Here is a 21473-nt window from a genome sequence, read left to right as displayed (position 1 = left end):
GTTGCTGTGAGCTAGGCTGATGCCACTACACTCTAGCCCGGGCAACAGAATGAGACTGTCTCAAAAAAAAGAAAAAATCACAAAAGACAGGTGAAATGACATTTCCTGAAAGACATGTGTACTGTAATCTAAATTAGATAGTACATTGTTTCCAAAACCAGAAAATATTTCTACTACATTAACCAGGGACTGTTTGCCTTCTGGAAATGTAAAAGCTATGGCCCCAGTGCATTTTGATTAAAACCTGAAGGTGGCAGTAAATTCCTACTAGACTTAGGTATTTAGGTTAGAATTTGTATTTTTCTTTCTAAATATGCAAAATTGTACAGTGAGACTACAGTTGTAGTAAATCCTATTGCAGACTAATTAAAAGACATTCAGGAAGAAAATAAAGTTCTAAACAAGGATTATATTTTTATTACTGTTTATTAACTGAAAAGTATTCACTATATATAAGGCTTAAGGATATTGTAACTGGTTATATGCTTTCTGCAGTCCCCAACACCTGGCCACAGCCCCAATACCCGTATGTGGCCTGTTAATAACCCGGCCTTGCATCACAGCCTGAGCTCCGCCTCCCACCCGCCCCTCCCCGCCCCTTGCCCTGTCAATGGAAAAGTTGTCTTCCACGCATGAAACCGGTCCCTGGTGCCAAAAAGGTTAGGGACCGCTGCCTGAGAGTTACTATAGAAACAAAGTATGTAATTAAAGAAAAGGAAACAGAACTTTTAGTACAGATCAAAGTGCTCTGAAGGGATGTAGCAGTAAATACATCATCCTCAGGGGATTTGTTCCCGGAACCCTAAGGTTATCAAAATTCATGGATGCCCAAGTCCCTTACATAAAATGGCATAGAATTGGCATATGACTAACCACATCCTCCTTTAATTCATCCCCAGGTTACTTATAATTCCTAATAAAATGCTATGTCAATAGTTGTTATGCTATATTGTTTAGGGAGTAACGACTAGGAAAAACGTCTGTACATGTTCAACTACAGACAGAACCATCCCTTTTTCTTTTCCTGAATATTTTCCATCTGTGGTTGGTTGAACCGGGTGCATGCAAACCCATGGATAAGGGAGGTCAACTGTATGTAGCTTATATTTGTCTATTAAACCAATAACCATTTTGTAAGCTTTTGTCCCAATTCACCAATTTTATCCTCAAAATTCTTAAAATAGGATTTTATATGGATGTGTTTTTACCCAGTCATCTACTTATAATCAATATAATGTCTAAAATATTATTAATTGGAAATGGCTTAATTGATACTTTAATATAGAAAATGTATGAATAGCAAATTCATAAAATTAATTCATATTGGAAAATAAATTACTTCATTGATCTTTTATGTAAAGCTCTAGAACTAGATTGTTTCATAGTTTCTTCTCTTAGGGTGTAAATGTCATTGGTCCACTGAGTTATACCCAAAGTTATAGTGAGTTTTTAGTGGCCTCAATATCTAGGCACTAGATTATTAGACCTTTGAAAATTAGGAAGCATAGAACTTCTATAATTTTTCTAGATAAAAATTAAGTATGTACTATGTTTATTAGTGTGTAAATATACAAATTATGGTAGTTAATTTTGTTGAGAGAGAAAAATGATTCGGATATTTTAAATATCTTCGTATGACTGCTGACACAGGAATAAATAATACAGTTTAGAAATTGTTAACTTCAGTGATCTGAATTTTCAAGATATTATTTTATCCCTCTACTTAATTTTATTTAACTTTATTTTCAACCCAAGTTTATATAATGGTAATTACTTTATTAACCATATCAAATGCAAATTTAATTTTAATAATTCCACAAAACTTATTTATCATTTGTTTTTATGGACATCTTCCTCAGGCAGGTAGAAATTTTACATAATGACTGAAAGAGGACAGTCGTGGGATTTGTTTTTGGCCAAAGAAAAATGTAAAAGTTAGAAGCATAGACATATGACATATATTTATTACAGAACTATGCCTGTTTATAATACAAAATTATAAAAGTTATTTTTTTTTGAGATAAAATCTCATTCTGTTGCCCAGGCTGGAGTGCAGTGGCATCATCATAGCTCACAGCAACCTCAAACTCCTGGGCTAAAGTGATCTTCATGCCTCAGACTCCCGAGTAGCTGAGTCTACAGGCATGTGCCAACACACCTGGCCCCAGAACAGGTATTTTAATATAACAATTATTCTCAATATTATAAATGATTAGTCTATTTCATATTCAAATAGTGTATAGATTTATTTTGCTTGTAATACCTGAAAACTTGCAAAAATGTCTTTTAACTATAGGTTCTGTGTAACTTAGCACTTTTTAATTTATGTAGCATCATTTCCATTTTGTTATTTGGAGAACATATAGTTAATATAATGAAGTCTTCCTTATTTTAATTACAGACTAGTGGTAGTTAACACTGGCTGCCAGCAGAGGGCACTTTGAGGTTTTTATATGTTAGAATTTTATGGTGTTTGTTGGTGGCCCAAGACTTTGTCTTCAAGCTGTTTTCCTAAAAGTAAGGATATTTCTAATATTTCTTGATTATCTGTAATTCTCTGTCTCAATTTATAAACTTCTGGGCTGTCTGGGAAGCGATAAGGTCACCTAAAAAATCCCAGCAGCAGTTCCCAGCTGTCACCATGAACAGGTGTGAGAGACAGTCCTTTGCTGTGAAATCTGAGAAACTTCCTGGATTTTTTTTTCAGTCCCTTTTCAACTCCATCATGGCTGTCAGCAGTCCTCTTCTAGAAATCTGAATGTAACCCAGGAATAAAATCCTGTGGTTTTAAAATGGTCTAATTTAGTCAATAACAAGGTCAACACCAAGTGGAAAAGATGAAGCTGGGAGGAGAAGCATCCAGCTTTCAGGATGACCTAGGGCAGTGTTTTTCACATTTTTTGACTGGGACATGTGTTCTAATACCTTTGTATGTTCACACACATACAATACACGCACACACCTAAAACAAATGTCTCTTGAAACAATGTTCGCCCTTATAATGTATGATGAAAGCTTACGTAATTTTTAAATACTCAAATGAAATACAGAAAATAAATTTAAATTATAAAAACAAAATTTAAAATATTTTAATGTTTATGTGTGCTTGTCTGATTATGAGTTTCAGTTGGGTCTGGGACATATAAAGATAATGTATACATGCATGTTATATTGTTGAACCTTTTTTTTTAAAAAAAAGATAGGCTCAAGGTCAGGATTTCAAAACCAGCCTGAGCAAGAGTGAGACCCCATCTCTACTAAAAATAGAAAGAAATTAATTGGCCAACTAAAATACATAGAAAAAAAATTAGCCAGGCATGGCGGCTAATACCTGTAGTCCCAGCTACTCGGGAGGCTTTGGCAGAAGGATTGCTTGAGCCCAGGAGTTTGAGGTTGCTGTGAGCTAGGCTGACGCCATGGCACTCTAGCCTGGGTGACAGAGTAAGGCTCTTTCTCAAAAAAAAAAAAAAAAAAGATAGGTCTGAGCTGCATAAAATTGGACTAAAATCTCAGATTCCAAATGTGCTGTCAATACCACTGGTATATGCATGATCCTTTTAATTTTACTTATTCATAATATAATAAATTTAAAAAACTATCATCCAATACAAGAACTAGAAAATTACCAATAACTCATATCTACTTTTATTTTCTTTCCCATTCTGTCCCCATGCCTTCTTCCAAGAGGTGACCATTCAACTAATTTTGTTTATTATTCTTTTTCTTTTTAAAAGTATGTATACATACCCACACAGACACACATGCAAACATCTGTGCAGGGGAAGAAGAAGGAAGAACAGGGAAGCGCAAAACCCTAAAGCAGTCAGCAGGTATTCTTTGGAAAGCAAGGTGGGCCAGTTTGATAAGCGGAGCTGAAACTTGGAGGGGGTTTGCTTTCTCCAATACCGCATGGGTAGGCTTTGCATAACAAGGGCTGAAGCAATTGGACCCCTGATAACTTCATTGATGGGTCAGGACCCTGAATCATTACCTGTTTTTTTTTTTTTTTTTTTTTTTTTTTTTTTTTTTTGTGACACTAACGGTATAGTTCAAATTTACTGGTTGATTTACTACAAATAATTGAACACACCATATTCCGCAGTTCTAGAATAATTTATTTAGGCTCTGTGCATTATTCTCTTTTTTGCCACATATTATGATGTAGCTCATAACTGTCTTTTTCTTTTTCTTTCTTTGAAAATATTTGAATTGTTTCTAAGCGACTTTTAAATTTTGAAGTTTTTAAGCTTTCATTTGTAATATTAGAAATTTAGATCTGATAGTTTATTTGAGTTTTGCACATTTGTTAAAATCATATTTTAAAAACTTTATTAATAGGTTTTGCACATGATATTTTTCTTTTTTGAGATAAAGTGGTTTAAATGAAGTCTAAGATTACTGATTAGAATGGATGCTACTCTTAATATTATTACTATTTACACCTCTAGGTACAGTATTTGAACTTGAACACCTCTGTATTTTTTAATTTATCATTCTTTTTTCTTCTAATAATAAAACTACCCATTTTAAGAAAAATTTGTATCAGTTCTGTCATAGTGTTACAATTGTCATACTAGAAAAATGTCATGTTTCCTAAAATCCCTTCTCAAAAACACACTGAAAAGTTTTAATGAAACGTCCTTGAGAGTCTTGAAAATCATAACACTTTCGCTAATGGTAGAACAATACTTTCATAGGTTATCTTCATAACTATTAATATAAACTTAAACCATATAACATTCAACATTAAATCTCCCATTACAGTGATCGGATTGATCATCACATTCCAAAAAATCAGAAAAGATGCCAGTGAACAAAATATTGAATGACTCTTTCTTAGCTAATGTGTGTATTTATCACATCTGCCTCACTGTTTCTCTCAGATCGCTCATAGTAGTTGGCTGCAGTAGTTGTTGCAATATGCACATCTCTTGCTAAGAATTCTTGTTTTGCACTCTGATATTTTCTATTCTACTGTGGTGGCCAGCTTTCAAGATGACCTGCAGTGGTTTTCACCTCCTGGTATTCACATCCTCGTGTAGTACTCTGTCACATTGAATAGGACTGACCTGTGTAGCCAATAGGATATTACATAAATGATGTAGCGTGACTGCTGAGGTTTGGTCATAAAAAATATTATAGCTTCTACCTTGTTATCTCCTGGATCACTCACTCTGGGGAAGCTGCCTTGTGAGGACTCTCATGTAGTCCTATGGAGAAGTCCAGATTGTGACGAACTAAGATCTTCTGCAAATAGGTCAACTTACCAACCCTGTGAGTAAGTCATCTTGGAAGTGGATCCTCCATCATCAGCCAAGTCTTCAGACGACTGCAATCCCTTGGGAGAGCTAAACTGCTCTAAAATTCCTGACTCCCAGAAAATGTGTGAGAAAATAATATTTGTCTTTATTTTAAGAAAATAAATTTTGGGGTGATTTGTTACACAATGAAAGATAATTAGTACTGTTTTTGGTGCCCAGAATTGGTGCTGCTATATCAAATACCTAAAATGTGGGAGTAGTATTAATATGAACCAGGGAGTGGGTAGAAACTAGAAGGACTGTGAAAACACTTGTAGTGAAAACTTGAAGAATCTTGAAAAGTTTGTTAGTATTTGCCTGGTGACCTCTGGAAAAGCTGAGGGTGAGGAATTAAAGGAAAGTGAGAAAAACATTATTAGAAATTGGAAAGAAGGGGATCCTTGCTATAGTGTGGCAGAAAATTGAGAAATCTGTTGTCTGTGGTAACATAAAAAGGAGAAAACTTGTCTAATGAACTGGGTGATCTAGTTAAGGAGATTTCTAGGCAGTGTTGAAGGGACTGCTGGCTTTTTCTTGTTGCTTCTAGTAAAATGTGAGAGAAAAGACATAAGCTAAAGGAAGCAATGTTTGTTGTAAAGGAGTCAGGACTCAATGTTTTAAAAACTCCAGCCTTTCCAAAAACAAATGGTACTAAAATTAAGAAATGGCTTCTGAGCAAAGATCAAATCTAGGGCAGTACAAATAACGCCATGGGTATGAGTGTAAAATCCTTTGTTAAGATTTCAGAAAGATCTAAAGAAGTGCCTCAGAGAACTGTTCTAAGGAGCTTAAGGGTTTGGTACTTCAGCAGTCATAGCAGAAGCCCAAGGTAGAGAGGGCTTGTCTTCAGAGATGTGTAGGTGTGGCTTTTGTCTAATGGAACTAATCCCACTAAGGCTTAAAGGAGACCCACAAATATTTTTAAGATAATTTTATTGTCATAAATACCACCATCTTTTACTGAAAGAGAGTACAAAAGGAAAAGAGGCCTTTGGGCTCCAAATTCTATGACAAAAAGCAGTCTGAATAAACTATAATGGGGCTGTTTTTCATGGAAAACGAAGGATAAATCAGAAGACAGACTCAAGATCCCAGGAGTGGAACCAAAAATTGAGAGTTATTCCCAGGCGGGAGTAGGACTGTATCCTAATTAAGGAATTTTCAACATTTGCTCTGCTGGATTTTAGAATTGCTATGGATCAGTCATTTACATGTGCTTTTCTTTTTCTTCTTTTTTGAATAGAGGTGTCTGTATCACTTTTGGTATGTCTATCTCACAATTGTGTGTTAGGTATGTACAGGGCAGATAACTTGTTTCTCTAGATTGACAACTGTATTTGAGGAGTTACACTAAAGAAACTATACCTGAGGATTCTAATTCTGTACTTCAAATTGGTTCTTTAATGTGATTAAGGGCACTTACAAAAATTAAACTGTTTATTTTTGAGAGTCACATGCTGTTGTAAGAAATAATACAAAGAAATCCTATGTACCCTTTACTTAGTTTCCCCCAGTGATAACATCATGCAAAACTATAGTCTAGTATCACAACTAGGATATTGACATCTCTATCACCACAAGGATCCCTTAGGTTGTCCTTTTATAGCCACACCCTCTTCTCTTTTCACCTCATATCCTCCTTACCCTCTGGCAACTCTACTCTGTTATCTGTTTCTTTAATTTTGTTATTTCAAGAATGTTGTGTAAATGAAATCACACAGTGTGCAACTTTTTGAGATTTACTTTTTCACTTAGCATAATTCTCTGAGCATTCATCCAGATTGTTGTTTGTATTAATAGGTTGCTTCTTTTTTATTGCATAGTAGTATTTCATGATTTAAATGTACTGCAGTTTTAAAAAATCATTCTTTTATTGGTTATTGTGAATAAAGCTGGTATACATATTCAAATACAGGCTTTTGTGTGAAAATAAGTCTTCATTTCTCTGTGATAAATGCCTAGGAGTGTATTTGCTGGGTTGTATGGTAGTTGTATGTTTAGCTTTTTAAGAAACTGCCAAATCTTTTTGGAGTGTCTGTGTTATTTTATATTTTCACTGGCAATGCATGAGGATTCCAGTGTCCACATCCTGCTTATTGTCTATTTTTATTTTAGTCATTTTGATAGGCATGTAGTGATACCTAATTGTGGTTTTAATTTGCATTTTTCTAACAACTAATGATATTGAAAAATCTTTTCATGGGCTTATTTAAGATCTATAAAATGTCTCTTCATGTGTTCTGTCCATTTTATAATTATTTTCTTACTATTGAATTCTTTGTATATTCTAGATATTTCATAGTCCTGTATGAAATATGTGGCTTGCAAATAATGTCCCTATCACTCTGTTGCTTGTCTTTCACTCTCTTGAGTCCTTTAACTCTTGAGAGAAGAAGAGAAGGGGAAAGAGGCTGGGCCGAACAAGTACTCAAAGATATAATGACTGAAAATTTCTCCAAATTGGCAAGAGACCTAAACCCACATGCAAGGACCTGGTACCCAAACAGACTGAAGCCAAAGAAATTTATGCCAAGACACATTATAATTAAACTTCTGAAAGCTAAAGACAGATACAAATCTTGAAAGCATCCAGAGAAAAATGATACCTTCCCTATCAGAGTAAAAAGAAAAACAATTAGAATAACAGAAAATCTCTCATTGGAAACCATGGAGGCCAGAAGAAAGTGCCACAATATTTTTCAAGGGCTGAAACAAAATAACTGTCAACCTAGGATAACTGTCACACAGTGAAAATATTTTTCAGGAATGAAGGAGAAATGAAGACATTCTCGGATGAAGGAAAGCTAAGAAAATTTGTTGCCAGCAGATCTACCCTTAAAGAATGGCTAAAGAAAGTTCTTCAAGTAGAAAGAAAAGGATAAAAGAAAGATCTTGAAACATCAGGAAAGAAGAAGAAGCATGGAAGAAAAAAATATGGGAACAAAGGCTTTTGTTCTCTTGGTTTTCTAAATTATGCTTGATGGTTGAAGTAAAAATTATAACACTGTCAAATGTGGTTCTCAATGTATGTAGGGAAAATATTTAAGACAATTATATTATAAATGGGGAAAGGTAAAAAGACATAGGGAGGTAAGATTTTTCTTCATTCAAACAGGCTAAATGGTCCCACCAGTAGATTGGATAAGTTATATACATATACTGTAGTAGTTAAGCAACCAGTAAAAATCTATACAAAGTGATATACTGCAAATTTATAGATAAATCAAAGTGGAATTCTTAAAAAAGGTACAAGTAACCCACAAGAAGTTAGGAAAAATAAACAGGGAAATGAAGAACAGAGAACAATCAGAAAACAAAAAACAAAATGGAAAACAAAAAATAAAATGGAAGACTTAAGCCCTAACATATCAATAACAATATGTAATATAAATGGTTAAAATCCACCAATTAAAAGACAGAGAATGGCAGAATGAATTAGAAAACAGGACTCCATATACTAAGCTTTTTATTTTGGTTGTTTTTAGTTTTAAAATTTCCATTTGTTTCTTTTTTATAGCATCCATTTCTTTGCTGAGGTTGTGATTTTTTCATTTGTTTCAAGTGTGTTTATAATTTCTCATTGAAGCATTTTTAAAATCATGGCTATTTAATCTTTGTCAGATAATTCTAACATCTCTTTCATTTCAGTGTTGGCATCTATTGATTGTCTTTTTTCATTCAGTCTGAGCTCTTCATTGGTATGATGAGTGATTTTTCTATTGAAACCCGGATATTTTCATATTGTATTCTGATACTCTGGATCTTATTTAAACTTTCTATTTTAGCTGACTTTCTTTTTTGGTAGCACTGCTCTGGTAGGGAAATTGGGGGACACTGCCTCATTACTGCCAGGAAGAGGTAGAAGTACAGGCTCCTCAGTCAGCCTTTGTTGACACACAAGTGTGCGGAGGCACCTCATTACTGCTGGGCAGAGGTGGGAATTCTGGCTTCTTCCCAGGTCTACTCTGCACTACACCACAGTAGGGATGGCCTCGTTACTGCTAGGCCGTGTCAAAAGGCCTGACTCTCCATTAGGTCTCCTGTTACTGTATCTCTATAGGAGTACTGAGGTGTTCTGTTACATTTTCTTGAGGATGGAAGTCTAGGCTCCCCACTCAGACTTTACTAGCTTGGGTTGGGGGAGGTTTTACTGCTTTTTCTGTGGTGTTTGGGTGGAGTAGAGTGGTTATTGTTTAAAAGTTGTCTGCCTTGCCAGGCTGTCTTTTTCCTGGTCTGTTGGCAAGGGACAGAAAGCTTTTGTTGGGGCTTTTCTTGTCCATACCAATTGGCGATTTTGGGTTGTCAGCTTCTTCAGCTCCAAGTCTGGGATATATGAGGCAAAAAGAAAAGCCAGGGAATTTACCTCTATGTTGTTATTCAGATCCCAGGAGGCCTTCTTTTTCTACCTTTCAGAGTCATCTTATTTTTTTTCTATATAATGTCTAGGGTATTCAGCTATAGTTAGTGGGAGGAATAGGAAAAATTATTATATCTACTCTATCTTCCTGGAAGTGGAAATTCCCAAGGCATCCTCTTAAGTACATGAGACAAAAGTGATTTTTTATGGTGCAGCTTTATACTTTTTTGTCTTTTTGGTTTGAATTTTTTAGTTTCAATTAAGAACATTTTGATTTTCATTCATTCGCTCGACTCTTACTATTCAGTTAAAACGAATAAGAATAAACTAGCTCTTTGGATGGTTCATATTACTTCTGATTTTGGGGTGGGTGAGGGCGGGGGGAGGAGACAAGTGTCCACACACACATTTCAGTCTTCTAGTGTGTCATTGGTGTGTGTCTGTGGTGGAACGATTCCCATCTTCTCAACAGGAGCCCAACAGTAGTCTTTCTTGTTTCCCTTCATGCATATAAAGGAGAAAGGCCATTTTGGTAGTAATTTCTGAAAGTAAATACTGCAAATGCAGATAGTGAGTTTGGGTTTTGAGGACATTCTATTATAGGAGTCTTAGTCTTGTTTGCACAACTGACTCCATAACTATAGGAGGTAAAACTATTTAAGATATGTCTTCAAAGTATGGGATGAAGCCACTGTACCTTGACTATGTCTTCTATGGTCTGAACAGACTCATCCACAGCAACCAAAAAGTGAAGCTTTGGCATGTTATCTATTGTGTTTTGTATCACTCTGCAGACCAACGGGTAAAATCATCACTGGAGGGGAAAAAAAATCAAAAGAAATGTAGTAAGCTAGAATTCACTGAACATCACCCGCATGGGCCAGGCATGGTGTTTGGTGCTTTAGTAAGTTCTTTCACTTAATTTCCAGCAAGGTCAGGGTTGAGGTTATTACCTGCACTCTGCAGATGAGGAAGATGTGAAAGAGGTGAGTGACATTTCTCAGGCTGCAGAGCCACTGGGAAAGCCAGAGAGCCAGCATTTGAAGTCAGATCCATCTGGCTTTGGATCCCGTCTTCTTTCTGGCACACTGTACTCCCAACAAGAGCACCTGACCTGACGAGACTGCATTTATGAAGCTCCTGCCCACCAGTGGCTCATCTGAGTCTCACAACAGTCCTTTGGGATAAGTATTTTATAAAGTAAGACACAGATTCAGAGAAGCTGTGGCTGTTTTAAAGAAGTCACTTAGCAACACAGTGACTGAGGCAGAGATTTTCTGTTCTGAACTGCCAACATTGCCGAGTGCTCACCTCTGTGTGTGGACTGTGCTGAGGTCTTTACAGGTGTTAGCCCATTGACTTCGTATAACCACCTTTTGAGCCTAAATAACTTTCTCAACTTCACACAGCTGGCAAGAGGCAGAGCAGGGATTGGAACACAAAATAGAGAGTTCCAGAGAGAAACAACAGTGCATAGAAGTCTGTCACCATGACCTGTCAATTCTACTTCCATTTTAGCTTCCTTTTCAGTAAAATGAAATTAAATCAAGTGCATAATTCTAAATACCCATTTCACATTTATTTCATATTAATTTCTCAGAACACCAGGTTTTAGCTTCTTCCTCTGTTAAATATTTGACAATTTTCAAAGAAACTTCTAGGAAAAAATGCTTAAAGGGGCCTGTCAAAAGACAAAATTTCACCAAATTTAGTTAAAGATCTCAATTGGCTTTATTTGTAATTCTAGAATCAGGCAACACTTATTTGGATGGTTTGAGAGAAGAAGATGGGAGAGTCTGAGGGGTCATAATCAGCCTTACTCTGGCTCCCATGGTATTTTTAGGAAACTTACACCTAGCAAAATTTTCTTCTACTGCTGAATTATATCCCCAAAGTCTTATAAAATGTGTTTTTTAATTGAAAAGTTTAACATCGGCTTCACCTTGTGAATGACTGGCAGGTTTGGGTGAACTCAGCAACATCGTATAGGCAGCTTTCCTTAGTTTTTGATAAAGTCTTTCAGCTCCACCCTGAATGGTATACAAATAGGAGAGGATGTTTGAATTAGCACAGAGCCAGAATTGAATCAGTTATTAACGCTTCACACTGGGTATAAGGAAATCTTACCCAAACTGTGCAATGAATCAGAAGTGCCTCTTTTTAACTTAAAAAGACACCCAGGCTGAGCATAACTTCTTCAAGGTCAGTATTTTAACCTGATTCTCTCTTTCTCACATCCAAAAGAAAACAACATCAACGTTAAACTGGACTGTGGACTTTTGCCCATAGACATTTGAATGTCAATGTCTCTTCTCTGCTTTATTTTTCGGAATATGAGTGATCTTTTTGGTTGTAATTTTCTTTGATCTTTTTATCCTTTCATTCTTTTAATCTTTTAAATTAAGAACATCTCAGTATGTTTAGTTTTCTGACCCTTATCTTAGCCTTAATGAGATTGACTATCACATCACCTAACACTAAGGACAACTACTTTTTATGCAGTCTTTTGTGCCCAGAGCTACCTTCTCTCAGCAGTAATGGCAAAAAAACCCAAAGAATAAACTGTCCTTCTTCTTCTAAATTACTTTTAAAGCTTTGGTTGCTAGTATTATTGTCTTGTTCCATCTAACCCATTTTTTCTTTTTTTCCATTTCATATGTATGTTTACCTGCCTTGGTTAACAAGACCCAATCACCCTTACACCTATCCAGTGTAACTTTGATCTATTTGTTTCTAGATCCTTGATTTTTTCTTGGCAACTGATAACTTCACAAATTCCCTAGCTAAACTGATCTGTTTCCTAACTGAGGCTTATTTAAGACCAGGATTCTATGGACTCTCTAGTGTCTGATTCGTAGAATCTTAGCTTAGCCTTGATCATCTACCCAAATTACTAGCTTTCAGACTCTTAATTTGTTTCTGATCTTCATCCTTCCATACATAATCACATATTGTAATTTTGTGAAACGTAAACACCTCTTCTGGCTTGTATGTAGGACCCTATCCAACCTTCTCCCAGCCTAAATCTCCATCTGAAAAATTAATTTTCCATATCCAATTATCATGAAGCCCTGTCAATTTTGTGTCCTAGAAATTTCTAAAACCCATCTCCTTAGCATTAGGCAGGACTGTTTCAGTTTCAAAGTAAATAAACTCAATTAAAGGCTAAGGGGTAGGGGAAGTAAAAAAAAAAAACAAAAAAGGAAACTCAATTCAAGCCAAGTTTGCCAAAAAAAAAAAAAAAAAAAAAAAAAGGGTGGGGTGGAACTTATTCTTCCTCATTCCTAGAAAATTCCAGATATTGAATGGGGTCAGAGTCAATTAGATCCATATATTCAAGCAATGTGATCAGGAACCTGCCTTTCTCCATCTCTCAGCTCTATGTCTTTTGTACAGCCTTTACTCTTTGGCAAACAGAGTCTTCTCTAGTTGGGAAAGCCAGCACTCTGCAGCTCCAGACTTACACAATACGTATAGCACACACCCTTTGGATAAGGAAATTGGGGCACAAGGGTGGGAAGGAGACTTGCTTTGGCAGGCTGTGGTCTTTATGCCTCATACTGCTAATCAAATAAGTGCAGCAATACATCATTACAAATTGTATTATGAAGTGGAAATTCAATCCATAGGGATATGAGGTAAGTAAAAAATAAAAACTCTGTTAATTAGGTGGAAGGTGAGGAGAGTATTGTCAAGAGTATTAAATACTGCCTAGGGGACAAGCAGGAGAAGAACTGAAAAGTATCAATTGGATTAACAACATGAAGGTCAGGGATGAATTTGACAAGGGGAGTTTTGTTGGGACCAGTAGCCAGAATATGGTAGGCTGTGGAATGAAAGAGTGATGAAAAAATGAAGGGGAGCAAGAAAGGAGGGAAACTGTGGGAGGGGAGATGTTGGAAGACTGGTGGGAAAAAACCAGTAGAGAGAGGCAGTTTGACTATATAGGAAAAAGAGAAGACATTAAAAGCGTAAGGTACTTGAAATGCATAAGAGGTAGGCCACTTCTTTCTCTGAAACAGGAAGAAAGAGAAGAAGATTCATATACGGATAGTTTTGTATTATTGTTCTGGTAGCAGGAATTTGAGGGAGTTCTTCTGATGGCTTTTGTTTCTTCAAGAAAACAGAAGTCTGATTGCCTCAGATTGCCTGCTGAGTGATTTGTCAAGGTAGGAGGTGGCAGAATTCAAAAGTTTGAGAAGAATAGAGAAGATTTTTATCTATGTTATAGAGATGTAGAGAATAGGGAAGTAACACAACTAGAAAAACATTGTTCTGTAGTTGTCATTCAGAGCTGAGAGCCCATTTGAGGTTGATGACCATAAAACTATATTAGATTCCATCTACTTGACTGTGATTTTTCTCCAGCAGAGCTCAGAGGATGGTTGGATGAGGCAGAGAGTGGTGTTATCCAAGGTTGTAAGGACAGTAGGATAATGGCATTTAAGGCTATGCTTCTAATATGTAGTCAATTCGGTATTCTTTGAAAACGTTTCCCATTTTTTCCATGGTTATTAATCTAATGAATATGGTTAATTCATGTTTATAATTTTTATTTTCTCATAAAATCATATATATTTTCAACATTTTAGTAGAGAGGGGTAGATAGTATTTTTTTTTTTCAGAGGAAAATGTATTTCAGCCTTTATTTTGAAGGAAAGTCTGTAAAACAAACATTTATTATGCCATTGAGTACAGAGCTCACATTGCAAACATTTAGCCATTTTCACCACATATCTGATGATCTAAAATAAAAATCACTTTTAAAGGCTTAAGTCTTTCACTGTTTCATGAAAATCATGTTATCACATTATAGTGAAATACTACAGTACTGTTTTAAAGGCTCAAGTAAAAATGAGACACAATTTTTAACCAAAAGTGTATCATATCTTACAGCTTGTTTTAAGCACTATACTAAGACTTAGAATTTAGACATAAAACATGTCTAAACCCCCTGAAGAATACATTAGAAATAAGCAAGACATTTAGAATGTTTTAATATTTCCCATTAACACCATTTGTATCAGTAACTGCAACGTTGTAACTTTTAGCGTCTCATATAACTAGTCAGTAAGAATTTTTTTAAGGGTGGGAGTAGAACAGAAGGACATCCAGAGATATGAGAATGTCAGGTTTCATACTTCTGTTAAAAACTCAAAAATCAAAACTATTTTCTTCTCTGCATCAAAATTGTACCACAGACTTGAAGGATGCTCTAGCTTTAATCCCAGGACTCATCATCTACTGGATTGGAAGCTTGTGAAGAAGAAAACCCTGTTGTGTTCAAAGTGCTCTTGCCCTGGTAGTTCTTTCTAGTGTCAACTGATGCAAACATATTTCCTCTTGTACTACCACCACTGAAGCCAGGAACATAGGTATTAAAGGCAATTTCTTCCAACCACCCAGGAACATCCTGTTGAGCATCTGACAGTACTTTCACCAGAGGCTGGGCTAAACGGTTATCTGAGTCAGGATCAAAAAAGGAAATAGCTCTGCCAGTATTCCCGCAACGACCAGTACGCCCAATTCGGTGAACATATTCATCAATTGGTAGAAAGAAGATCAAAATTGATAACATGTTGAACATTTCCAATATCCAGTCCTTTGGCAGCTACTGAAGTAGCAACAAGAACTGGGCACTTTTCACAGCGAATATCTCCAAGAGCTTGTTCTCTCTCTCTCTCTCTCTCTCTGCTCCCATGAATACTTGTAGTTGATATTTTTTCCTGACAAAGAAAAGTTGCAATAAAGTCTGCTTTTTTCTTAGTTTCAACAAAGACCATAGTTCTTTCACCACCTGTGTTTTGTAGAATTTCGACAAGTTTTTCTCTTTTTGAGTACTGGCCAACTTGGAGAATGGTCTGCTGAACATCTCTACATACTCCACCCACTTGTCCAACAGCAACAAACAAATAATTCAACTTTAAAAACTCCCCAGCCAACCTTTGAATTTCTTCTGGAAAAGTTGCACTGAACATAAGAGTTTGACGCTCTTCCTTTGATGGCATTCCTGGGAAAGAAATTCATTTCTTCATTTCTGGTCAAAAACCCATATCCAACATGCGATCAGCTTCATCCAAAACTAAATATTTGATTTGTCTCAGACCAATCTTTTCTTTGCCTGTGATGTCCATCAATCTTCCAGGAGTAGCACATAATATATTACAGCCTTGTACTATTTGTTGAATTGAATGTCCCAACTGGGTTCCCCCATGTATAACAACAGCTCTTACACAAGTCCCAAAAGAAAATTTTCTGGCTTCCAGATAAATCTGGTTGATTAATTCTCGAGTTGGTGCTACAATAATACACTCTGGTTCCTGCAGCTCTTTAAAACGACTGGCCATTATTCCATCACGCATCATATGAGCCAAAATTGGCAAGAGAAAAGCTGCAGTCTTCCCAGACCCTGTTTGAGCCTAAGCCATCAAATCTCATCCTGCTAATATAATAGGAATACTATATTTTTTGCACAGGAGTAAGCTTAGTATAACCAGCTTTAGCAATATTGTTATTCAGTGTCTGACAGAGATTAGCTTCTTCAAAAGTCAGAATTGCTGGTGGTGCATCATGTCCTAATACTTCTACAAGAATAGTTTCATATTTGTCAAAGTTTATGCCTGTCTGATAGTGTGCAAAGATGGAGTCCTCACCATAGGTGACTTTCGGTCCTTGAATGTCACCACTTTCTCCTCCTTCTGCTTCTGACTTCCAAGAATTCTTTCCAGAACCTGTTATTACTTCTTCATTTAAACCTTTGTAACCACCTCGTCCACTTCCACTGCCACTTTGGCTTTGAGAAGTGTCACCATTACCTTTGCCACTTAATGCTGGTCTTCTAGAACTGAAAAGGCCACTAGTGGGCTGCATACCCTCATCTTGGTCGAATTCATTATTTGGGCGTCCTAGACCAAATCCTCCATGGCAACCTCGGAAACTACCTCTTCCACCTCTTCTGGATGGCCCTGAAGCTTCTGAATCATTTCCAGCTTGATAGCCGCCTCTCTTGGAAAACCCTTTGCTCCTTGTTTGATTATCTTCATGGTCATTGTTAGACTCTCTCCAGAAACCAGAGCTGTCACCTTCTTCAAACTTACTTGAAATGTACTCAAACTTATACAAACAACAAATTTTTGACAAAGGTGCAAAAACAATTCAGTGGAGGAAAAAAATCTTTATAACAAATGGTTCTGGATATCTGTATACAAAAAGAAAACACTTTGATTAATACCTTAAACCACATATAAAAATTAACTAAAGAAGGATTATAGATCTGATGTAAAACCTAAAACTATAATAATAAGACTGCTAGGGAAAAAATACAAGAAAATCTTTGTGACCAGAGGTTAAGCAAAGATTTCTTAGCTACAACAACAAAAGCACAATCTATAAAAGAAAAATTGATAAGTTAGAATTCATCAAAATTATAAATTTCTCTTCAAAAGACATTGTAAGAGAATGAAAAGACAAGCCACAGCCTGGAGGAATATTTGCAAAGCATATATATAATAAAACTCTGGTCCCCAACCCCCGGCCGCAGACTGGCACTGGTCCCCAGCAGGCCAAGAACGGGCTGCATAGCAGGAGGCCAGCAGCAAGCAAGGAAGCCGCACCGGCAGCCACAGCTGCTCCTCATTGCTCGCATCACCGCCCCAGCCCCGCCTATTAGATGAGCTGCGGCATCAGACCCTCACAGGACCCTGAACCCTACTGAGAACTGTGCTTGTGGAGGGGTCCACGTTGTGTGCTCTCCATGGGAATCCAACGCCTGATGATCTGAGCTGAAGGCGATGCCCTCTGCCCTCCCCCAACCCACCCAGTCCGTGGAAAAACTGTCTTCCGTGAAACCGGTCCATGGTGTCAAAATGGTTGGGGACCGCCGTTAAGGATAAGCAATCCAATTTAAAAACAGGCAAAATATTTTACCAAAGACATCACCGGAAAATATATACAGATGCCAAATAAACACATAAAAAGATGGTTAATATTATTAGTTATGAAGAAAATACAAATTCAAACCACAGTGAGATACCACCCTATACTTTTTAGAATGCTTTAAATGAAAAGACTGACCATATCAAGAGTTGGTGAGGATTTGGAAGAACTAGACTTCTCATATGTAAAATGGCACTGTAAACTGGTATAATCACTTTGGAAACCAGTTTGGCAGTTTCTGATAATATTATATGTAGTTTTAACACATGGCCCAGTCATTTCGCTCCTGGGTATTTATTGAAGAAGAACTAAAGCTTATGTGTATACAGAGACCACTTACATAAAATTCTAGAAAACACAAACAAATCTAAAGTGACACAAAGCAGATAGGTAGTTGCCTGGGATTAGGGGAAGTAGGGCAGGGGAGAGACAGGAGGAGGGACTACAAAGGAGAATGAGGAAAGATTGTGGTGGTGATTGCATGGCTATGAAACATATATCAAAACTTATCAAATTGTACACCTATATATAATCAGTTTATTGTGAATCAATTATACCTGAATAAAGGTTTATTTTTTAATGCTATAGTCATTCTTCATTGTTCAATGAGTAATGGGTTGTGATAGGAATAAGAAGTTCCCAGAATATGTTTCCTGTATAAAATGTTAGTTTGGAAGGCACAAAAGGTCAAGATCATGAAACCATTTTCCCCCTGGTGATTCCCTCACAGTGATATGCTGCAGTGTTACTATGCAATTATGTTTTGGTTATTATTCAAGAAGTATTAACCAAGTGTTCCAGACCAACATCAAATTTCAAAATCTTTTTTCTTACAATATTGTGTAAATAATAGTGATAAACACTTTCCAACGTTCACTTTGACAGAATGTGAAGACATCTGAAATTGTCTCATTATCCTCTGACTGCTCTCCTTTCAGACCCTCAGCAGGCAGTGTGCATGTCACAGAATTCTAAAAAGCAAGCACATAGAGGCGGTGTCTGGGCTGGCTGGGTTCCTGGCAATATCATGAAGTTTTTATACATACACAAGGGAGACTTTTAGAAAGAAACTGCAGGCTTGTTTCTTGTGAAATCATTAAGAATTTTTTTTCTTTGATGCAAATACCATGGCATATTTTGCAAAACTCAGGATGCAAAAACATGTTTCTGGAAGAGTGGGAGCCTTGGAAATTCTGGATAGCAGAAATTCTTCATAAAATTTGTCTTTGTGAGATATTGAAAGTTTGGGTCTTTCTGTTATTGTTTTGTTTTTTTAAAATCTCTCCTGATTTATACCCTTGGGTTAAAAAGATTAGTCCAGAGATGGAGTCCTCACTCAAAGATTGCTCCACAGCTTTCTTAAACAGTACATTTCAGTCTTAAAAGAGTAAAATATCAACCTCTATTACAACATTCTCTGGGTCCATTCTCATCTGTCTCCCTCAATTGCCGTTTGCCTCTAATTTCAACTCAATTTATGTGGTGGCTGAGATAAAATCTAAAATAATTGTATCGGTCACTTTTTGTTGAATTTAAGAATGCAGGCATTAAGGATATCTCTAAAGATGAAATAGGATAATAGATACATAGAAGTCGGTGGACATTACCTTCCTTTTTCCCCCCACTTTTAGTTAATTATGGACATTTATGGCTCATAATGAGCATATGTGGCTGATAGTTCTAGTTAGAGCCAATTGAGGCAGGTGATTTGTCACTCTCCGAGATAGCTATTAAATGCCTCTGCGTTTCAGCCATGACTGCAATGCCTTGGCTCAACTAACATGTCTATATTTGTTTGGTTTTCATTTTTCCAGAATTGGAGTTCAGATTATATAAGTGAAGATCTGGGATGACATGTATTAAATTATCTTACCCTTTAGAAACAATACAAATATGTTTAACAAGCTAGCCTATGTGTATTCTGTACCTTATTTTTCAATTTATAAAGTGCTGCGTATATATGCCCTAGCGACTTTACTATGAAGTAATTACTTGTTTTTGTGTAAGTTGTGGCATAGGACTCAATCCTTGGTGGTCTGTTATTTATGTTTTGTTCTATTTTTTTCTCTGAGTCAGATATTTGAAATATTATTTGTGGCACTTTTAAAGGTCAAAACACTTAAAAATACTTGAATATTATCAGTTCTGCAGATAAGAAAATAAAGAACCCAACTGATAATTCTCTAAAGTTTTATAAAAGTCAGTTTATGTTTAAGGTATATGTATAACTCCTAAGCATTTATGAATCCATCTTAGTCTGGGATCTTATAACTTTTCACCAGGACTCTTAAAATACCCTTTCAATTGGCTCCTGTTGTAGACAGACTACAGGGCTGTAGGGGGCTCTAACCATTCCACCCCTTGGTGGTCTGTGCTGTATAATCCCCTCCCCTTGAACGTGTGCTGAACTTTTGACTTGTTTCTGGCCTATAGAATATGGCAAAGGTGAGGGAATTATTTTGTATGTAAGTAAGGTCCCAAACCAATTGATTTTTAATTATTTTTAATTATTTTTTTTATTTCAGCATATTATGGGGGTACAAATGTGCAGGTTATGTATATTGCCCTTGCCCCACCCGAGTCAGAGCTTCAAGTGTGTCCATCCCCCAGATGGTGCCCACCGCACCCATTAAGTTTGTATATACCCATCCCCACGTCCCCACTCCCATCTGCCCTACTCCTGATGAATAGTATTACTATATGCACACTTAAGTGTTGATCAGTTAAAACCAATTTGATGGTGAGTACATGTGGTGCTTGTTTTTCCATTCTTAGGATACTTCACTTAGTAGAATGGGTTTCAGCTCTATCCAGGATAATACAAGAGGTGCTATATCACCATTGTTTTTTGTGGCTGAGTAGAACTCCGTGGTATAAATATACCACATTTTATTAATCCACTTATGTATTGATGGGCACTTGGGTTGTTTCCACATTTTTGCAATTGTGAATTGTGCCACTATAAACATTCTAGTGCAGATGTCCTTTTTATACAATGTCTTTTGTTTGTTTTGGTAGATGCCCAGTAATGGGATTGCTGGATTAAATGGTAGTTCTACTTGTATCTCTTTGAGGTATCTCCATTGCTTTCCGCAGAGGTTGTATTGGTTTGTAGTCCCACCAGTAGTGTAGTGTTCCTATCTCTCCGCAACCATGCCAACATTTATTGTTTTGGGGCTTTTTGATAAAGACCATTCTCACTGGAGTTCAGTGATATCTCATTGTGGTTTTGATTTGCATTTCCCTGATGATTAGAGATATTGAGCATTTTTTTCATATGTTTCTTGGCCATTAGTCTATCTTCTTTTGAAAAGTTTCTGTTCATGTGCTCTGCCCAGTTTTTGGTAGGGTTGTTTGATTTTTTCTTGATGATTTTTCTGAGTTCTATGTAGATTCTACTTATCAGCCCTTTATTGGATGTGTAACATGTGAATATTTTCTCCCATTCTGTAGGTTGTCTGTTTGCTCTTGTGATAGTTTCCTTGGCTGTGCAGAAACTTTTTAATTTGATCAGGTCCCATTTATTTATTTTTTGTTGTTGCTGTGATTGCCTTTTGGGTCTTCTTCATAAATTCTTTGCCTAGGCCGATGTCTATAATAGAGTTTTCCTAACATTTTCTTCTAGAATTCTCATAGTTTTCACACCTTAGGTTTAAGTTTGTTATCTACCATGAGTTGATTTTTGTGAGAGGTGAAAGGTGTGAATCCTGCTTCATTCTTCTACATGTGGCTACCCAGTTTTTCCAGCACCTTTTATTGAATAAGGATTCTTTTCTCCAGTGTATGTTTCTGTCTGCTTTGTCAAAGATTAGATGGCTATATGAGGATGGTTTTATATCTGGGTTCTCAGTTCTGTTCCATTGGTCTATGTCTCTGTTCTT

General features: G+C 36.5%; 1 pseudogene; it reads right to left on the bottom strand.

Moving 5' to 3' along the window:
- Positions 1–14765: 14765 nt before the first annotated feature.
- LOC105855481 (putative ATP-dependent RNA helicase DDX4 pseudogene) lies at positions 14766–17302 on the bottom strand (annotated as a pseudogene).
- Positions 17303–21473: the final 4171 nt, after the last annotated feature.

The sequence above is a fragment of the Microcebus murinus genome, chromosome 6, assembly GCF_040939455.1.
Source record: "Microcebus murinus isolate Inina chromosome 6, M.murinus_Inina_mat1.0, whole genome shotgun sequence".
In the NCBI taxonomy this organism is placed as follows: domain Eukaryota; kingdom Metazoa; phylum Chordata; class Mammalia; order Primates; family Cheirogaleidae; genus Microcebus; species Microcebus murinus.
Note: the sequence above shows the minus strand (reverse complement) of the source record. Positions and strands in the feature narration are given on the sequence as shown.